The sequence below is a fragment of the Cornus florida genome, unplaced genomic scaffold (assembly GCF_030987335.1).
Source record: "Cornus florida cultivar Cherokee Brave unplaced genomic scaffold, ASM3098733v1 CherokeeBrave_3.0.0_Hap2_Chr02, whole genome shotgun sequence".
Lineage (NCBI taxonomy): Eukaryota > Viridiplantae > Streptophyta > Magnoliopsida > Cornales > Cornaceae > Cornus > Cornus florida.
Window position 1 is genome coordinate 22,145,790 of NW_026775572.1, and position 6,000 is coordinate 22,151,789.

Sequence of the window (6,000 nt, forward strand, 5' to 3'; positions counted from 1 at the left end):
CCTATTTTCTCTTCTATAAATTCTGCCTCAAACCAAATCCCAACGCCTCAAGCTACCGAGGATTACAGCAGCCATATCTCTGCAAATAGACCAGGTTAGGTCTTTTTCAGTCTATGAAAATAATTACTTCTCTTTCCGTCTATGCAAATTGTGGAGGGAAAATAATTCAACTTTTAACTTGAGTCTCAACATGAAGAATGGGCCGGGTTAATTAGGCACGATGGACTAGACTCATTAAGAAGGCCCGAATAGTGCAATTTCAAGCCCAAACTAGGAATATATACCATGGCGAACCCAAATTTGGTAACACTTTTATTAGGGGAAGGATAAAATGCATTCTAATTGAGACGAGTAATGCTAGTCCTAAAAGAACTCAACCATTCAAGATTTCTTATAAAATAGAGGCCAAAACCTCAAATAAAAGATATACAAGCTTTGCATTATCAATCTTAACTTTAAGTTATTAGTTACTTCTCTTCTCTTTGTTAATTTATGTTCTTGAGTGTTGTGTTACAGAACACAAATTTTCTCCTCTCTCCATTCTCCCCTCCGGTTTTCACTCCTTGAAGAACCAAAAATGGCAGGATCTTCTACCACTAGTGAAGCTGAACTTATTATTATTGCCCAAAGGGTAGGCGACGCAGAGGTGTCCTACACAGTATACAAAATTTCTTTCAACGGTACTCTTTGCCCTATCCATTCGGCTCTTGAATTCCCCTGCAACATGGGGTTTTTCGGTGTGAATGACGTGATTTACATGGTTGGGGGTGAGGAATACGAAAACAGAATGCGCACGGCATGCAAAAAAGTATGGGAGTTAGATCTGTCTAGTGGTGAAATAAAAAACGTGACTTCCATGGGTTCCGAAAAGAGCTACCCCACATGTATAAGACCGTTGGAAGATGGTCTTGTATACGTGTTTAGCAATAATTTAAGCTCCCATGCATGCGAGAGTTTCAATCCTGAAACCTGCAAGTGGAATCCTCTCCCTCCTCCCCTGTGCCGCTTGATGAGCATCTCAGAAGCAACCAAAAGTAACTTGGTAAAATTGGCGTACTCAATTTGAGAGCCTGACTATCATTATATACAAGCAAAAAATTACAAATATGGAAAAGAGAATAAAATCAAATCAAAATAAAGAGAATAAAATCAAATCAAATCAAATCAGAATAAAAATAAAATCCCTAAAAATTAGCTTATATTGAAGACCCAATAAATCTGCCATAATCGTTGAGTCAACTTATAGATAAGATTTCCAACACTCTCCCTCAAGCTGGAGCAAATATGTTGACTAAGCCCAGCTTGAAGATGGAAGACTGGAGAAGAGAAGGCCCAACAGACTTTGTGAACACATCTACAATCTGTTCTAAAGAAGGAACAAAAATAGGATTAATGATACCCGATCGAACCTTCTCTCGAATAAAGTGAATGTCTACCTCAATATGTTTCGACCTTTCATGTAAAACAGAATCAGAAGCAAGCATAATGGCTGATTTATTGTCACAAAACAGCCTTGAAGAACCTTTCTGTACAAGACCCAACTCTCCCAAAATTGATTGAAGCCAAAGGAGCTCATAAGTACCTTGAGCCATAGCTCGGTATTCAGCTTTAGCAGAAGATCTAGAAACAACAGCCTGCTTCTTACTTTTCCATTATATGAGATGATTACCATAGAAAGTACAGAAGCCAGAGGTAGAACGTCTATCTGTCTTACATCCAGCATAGTTTGCATCAGTAAAGCATGAGAGTCCAGACTGATTTCCTGAGGCATAGAACAGACCAAGACCAGGGCACGACTTAAGGTACCTCAAAATATGGTAGATTGCATCCATATAAGCTGAGCGAGGGGCATGTATGAATTGACTAATCACACTGACAGCAAATGTCAAATCGGGCCTTGTGTTAGTCAAGTAGATAAGACGACCTACTAAACGTTGATACACGGATGGATCTGAAAGTAATTCCCCTGACTCAACAGAGAGTTTAAGATTGGGGTCCATAGGAGTGGAAGCGGGTCGACACCCAAGCATGCCAGTATCTTGAAGAAGATCCAAAACATATTTTCTTTGAGATAAAGAAATTCCACAACGGGATCTAGCAACCTCAATTCCAAGAAAATATCGAAGAGGACCTAAGTCTTTCACATCAAAGGACTTTTGAAGATGAAGTTTCGCCTGAGCAATCCCTGAAGCATCATCACCTGTGATAATGATATCATCCACATATACCAATAACATAATACAACGACCATCAGAGCGACGTCGAATAAAACAAGTATGGTTTGAGTGGCAGCGCACAAAGCCCATGGATAAAACAACATTGCTGAAACGACTAAACCAAGCTCTAGGAGATTGCTTCAGACCATAAAGAGACTTCCGTAGCCTACAGATTTTCCCAGCATACTCCCCCTCAGCCCGAAATCCAGGGGGTGGATCCATATATATAGTCTCAAGTAAGTCTCCATTAAGAAATGCATTCTTGACATCTAACTGATACAGAGGCCAAGAATGGGCAGCAGACAAGGAGATAAGTAGTCGCACAGACGTCAACTTAGCCACAGGAGCAAAGGTAGCACTAAAGTCTTTGCCCGGAATCTGAGTAAAGCCTTTTGCCACCAACTGAGCCTTATACCGATCAATAGAACCATCGGCTAAGTACTTCACATTAAAGACCCACTTGCAGCCAACCGTTTTCTCCCCAGAAGGTAAAGTAACAAGTTCCCATGTATTATTATGGTGTAAAGCATCCATTTCTGTTGTCATGGCAGACACCCAATTGGGATCCTGGAGGGCTTCTGACACAGATCGAGGAATAGAAACGGTCCCAATCTTGTCTAGGAAGGATTTATATGCACCTGAAAGACCATCATAGGAGACATACTGGGAAATAGGGTGGTTAGTGCTACTAGAAAAACCATACCAATTAGGAGGATGACGATCACGGGTAGGATAACGGGAGGTATGCTCAGGAATTGTAGGAGCAATAGGAGAAGGAGAGTTACCTGGACCTGGTTCTGAAGATGATTCTGGCAGGGGAGGTTGAGTATAATAGCGACGAGAGTAGACCTGCAAAGGTGGAGGGGAACCCTGCATGGATGGAGAAGGAGATTCCAGGACAGTGTGATTTTCAAAGAGAGGAACAGGACGGGCAATAGCAGAAATCTCCTTCTCAAGATCACAAGAGAGAGAATCATGTACCACAGAATTAGTACTATAAAAAGGAACAGTTTCATGAAATGTCACATCAAGAGAATGATACATATGTTTGGTCACAGGATCATAACAACGATAGCCCTTTGACATAGTAGAATACCCAAGAAAATACACCTAATAGATTTATCATCAAGTTTATGACGAGAAGGACTACGGTTATGAACAAAACAAGTACAGCCAAAAACACGAGGCAGAAGGTGAAACAATGTATAATCAGGCTGGAGAATCTGAAGTGGTGCCTTACCACCCAAAACTCGACTGGGAGTACTATTAATCAGAAAAGCAGTTGTAAGAACAGCCATGTGCCAATAGAATTTAGCCACATGCATACTACTCAGAAGACATCGGACCACAAACATAAGATGACGGTTTTTGGGTTCAACCACACCATTTTGCTCAGGAGTATAGGGGCAAGTGAGTTGATGTAAAATCCCCTTTTTATTAAGTTCAGACCTGAACTCATTCGAAACATATTCTCATCCATTATCAGAATGAATATTACGGACAAAAGTGTTATACTGGGTTTTGATCATTTGAAGAAACTGGCTAAATAAAAGAAACACATCAGATTTCTTTTTCAATAAATAAACCTAAGTACAACGAGAATAATCATCAATAAATGTCACATAATATCGATGTCCAGAGAAAGCAGTAACTGGGGAAGGGCCCCAGACATCAGAATGAATAAGATCAAACATACTAGGAGCACGACTCATATGAGAAATATAGCTAGTTCTAGTATGTTTAGAAAGCTCACAAACTTCACATTGAAACTTATGGTTCTTACATGCTTTATTTAACGAAGGAAACAATAGACATAGATATTGAAAATTTACATGCCCCAAACGTGCATGCCACAGACTAAAAGTGCGAAAAGAAACATCATAAACACTAGAAGTAGGTAGGACAGAAGCTTGAAGACTCGTTCCTGGTGGTTCCCCAAAGTAGTAAAGCCCATCACGCTCATAACCCCTGCCAAAAATCCTCTTCGAACAAAGGTCCTGCAACAAATAGTGATCTGGTAAGAATATAACTGCACATTGGAGATTTTTTGAAAGCCGGCTAACAGATAAAAGGTTAAAGGCAAATTTAGGTACATGAAGGACAAATGAAAGAGTAATATCAGGAGACAGACAAACATCACCCTTACTATGAATGTAAGATGTAGAGCCATCCGCAAGATACACAGATTGGGTAACAGGTATGACATTAGAAGAAAAAACTAATAACTCACCAGTCATGTGATCATTGGCCCCAGAATCCAGAACCCAAGTGGGCTGCTTGGCCTTAACATGAAATGCAGTAGGAGTACCTGTAGCAATAGTTGCAGTAGGAGCAGTTAAAGGAGCACTAACTCTAGAAGCAAGGAAGCCAAGCTGGTTTTGGATATGCCCAATCTGAGACTGAAACTGGCTCAGTCCAAGAAATACAGTAGATCCACTAGTAGTAACAGAAGTTTCTGTAACAGCCGCAGTACGAGAAGAACCAGTTCCAGATAAACGGTTTCTAGAAAATTTTTGCTTCAGTTCAGGATGAAGTTTGAAGCAACGAGCCTTAACCTCTCCACAATGGTGACAAATAATCTGACTTCCACAAGCTCGTGATCCAAAGTTGGCTGCAAAAGCCTTACTATCCTCAGCAGGCTCAGACACTGGTACAAGAACAATTGAGGGCTGAATTAAACGGTGCCTACGTGCTTCACCATCAACAGTAGCAAAGGCTTCCAACAGGGATGGCATTGGTGATGCATTTAAGATCTGAGACTTTAGTGGTTCAAATTCTGGGAGTAATCCCATCAAAAACTGATAGGTATGCTGACGATCAAGACGTTTGACAAGAAGAGAGGTTGCCTCAGAAAGAAATTCACTGAGAGGCTCATATTGAGCTAGTTCCTCCTAACGAGATCTCAAATACCCAAAATAATCAGTTACAGACAAATTCAAGCCTTCCTGCGAGGCCTTAGCAATATCTTGATATAATTCAAAAATACGAGCATCATTCCTAGAATGAACATACATTTGATTCAAAGTAGTCCACAAGTCATTAACAGAGTCATAAAACATGAATATATTATAAATGCGTTCCTCCATAGAATTAAACATCCATCCTAAAATGGTACAATTGTCCATATCCCACTGAGCATATTTAGGATCTTTAATATCTGGCCTATTTTCAGTACCCAAAATCCACCCTGATTTGCTTTTTCCACCAACATAGAGGCGGAGGGAACGAGCCCAGGATGCAAAATTACGGCCATTTAACAGCACACTAGTAACTCGTTGAGCCGGTGTGTGTTGCGCCGAAAGGAAAGTTTCTTTATTATTACTTGATTCAACCATAATATTAAATTGATCAATTCAACAGATTACCAATAATTTCAAATAAAGGAGGAATAAACCTGATTTTGATCAAACCAAGAAGCCGGAGACACGGCGGTCTGATCCGAAAATGCTGCCGAATATCCCGGCAGCCCCAAAAAATTACAAACACGTCTTCTGACCTTAGTGCATGAAAAAGACTAAGGGAAGACCCCTACAGGGGTCGAACCTAGAGGAGATTGACTCCCCCTAGGACTGTCGCAACAGCGACCTGAAAAAGAGAGAAGGTCTGTGAAAAAAAAAAATATATAGGGAAGGGGCTATAACGAGATAGAGAGATATTAAAAGAGGCGGTGAATGAGAGAGAGATAGGGGAGGCGTAGGTTTGAGGCTCTGATACCAAAAAGTAACTTGGTAAAATTGACGTACTCAATTTGAGAGCCTGACTATCATTATCTACAAGCGAAAAA